The sequence below is a fragment of the Taurulus bubalis genome, assembly GCF_910589615.1.
Source record: "Taurulus bubalis genome assembly, chromosome: 21".
NCBI classification, from domain to species: domain Eukaryota; kingdom Metazoa; phylum Chordata; class Actinopteri; order Perciformes; family Cottidae; genus Taurulus; species Taurulus bubalis.
Genome location: NC_136609.1, coordinates 11,084,787 through 11,086,531, shown reverse-complemented (window position 1 = coordinate 11,086,531; position 1,745 = coordinate 11,084,787).

Genomic DNA, 1,745 nt, shown 5'->3' with positions numbered 1-1,745 from the left:
ACCTGAATTCGAAAAGAAAAATCGGAATATTGATTTTAATACTTTGATCCTCCGTGGTTCCAGCCATGTGTTCCCTCTGATGAATAAACTAGTATCCGCATTGGTTTATTTCCCCGTTCCCCCTCTCTCCCACACACACACACACACACACAAACTAGACACATGCTCGGCCTTACCACCACCCGGGTTACAAATAACCACATCCTCCTCCCACGGCGCTCACAGTTGTGCATCTACTGGACCAACGCAGCGGAGGGCGAGGCTCCAGGCGCAGGTGTGGTTCAGCTGTGAGAGCAACAGCAGCTGGAGTTGCACCAAATAACTCCAAACGAGAGTTGAAAAGTTGTTCGATATGACCCCCGCAACGCAAGGATTTCTGGGTAAAAATAGGCGTGCTCTCACCTGTCAGCCAGCTGTTACATTTGTAGACTGTGACTAAGCATGAGACAATTAAAAGGAAGCAAACACATTAAACGAATGCTTATAACATTACCCACCATAAACTACTGATCATACCAAGTAAGTTTATTTGTAAGAGAAAGATGGTGTTATTTCTTCTTTTCTTAAATGTACGTATCACGCTGTAAACAGGCGGTATCATCTTTTAAAAGGCATACTCTTCATTTCCTTTTGATACCTTTTATATTATTTTACGACATGTTTTACTGGTTTACAATGTATTCTTTTTATTGCTAATGTATTGCCTTTTGTGAGACACGTTTGACTTATCCCTAACCAATCACTGCATTCCCACAGTCCACATCGACGTCCAGCTCCTATAGATTCAAACTGAACGTCCCTCCTCACCATAAAGAGCTGTAACCTCACAGGTAAATCACAAAGTTCATACAGGTGTGTTCAAGTCCCTTGAAGATAAGCGCTGAGAGTGCGTTTGTCTTGCAGGGCGGTGCCTCGTGTGAACGGCAGTAACAGAAGGCTTTTGTCTCGTGTGGCCGTATCTTCCTTTGGATATGAAGCGAAAGACAGATATCATATCATTGTTTGGATCCACTTTCTGAGATGATTCTGTTGCTGCTAAACATGAGAAAGAGTTTGGGAAGGATTACGACTATAGGAGCATCTCTGTACAGCACAACGTTCAAGTGTGCACGTACAGAAAGGACAGAGACAGCACATACTGTCCTTTTTACATTTTTAGCCTGTCCTCTTGCTTCCAGCCGTCTGATGGATGCACGATTAGAAGCCTTAGGAGGACCGAAATAGTGTCTGCAAAGAGGGAAAGTGAGAAAGCGTGTGGGATGAAGTGTGGTTTCAGACACAAGCAGTGGAAATGTACACATACGCATTAACTGTATCCATGTGTTTGCGTTCGCTCCCATAAATGCCTGCGTGGTCATATGGCGAAGACGTTAAGCAGCCAACTGAGCAGGAGTCACCACCTCTCTCTCTTTTTCATTCTAACGTAATCAATAGAGACGCAAGCTGTACACAAACACACACTGTTTAGTTTGAGCCACGAGAGGAGAAAGTTGAAAACAGATTAGGTGTCAAAGAAAAAGGTGCGATCACACTAACAGTTCTTCGGTCTGAACTAAAATAAAAACACTGAATAATCTGCAGTTTTGCATTCAGTTGCATCGGCTCCAAAGCAGGGTTTAAAGCGAGGCTACGCTACGTTGAAAGAAGAAATAACTCAATCTTCTTCCTACAGAGAATAAGCTAAACTTATAAGAAACAAAGCACACCCTCGCTCATTTTATTACACTCAGGATTTCTGCCGTCAC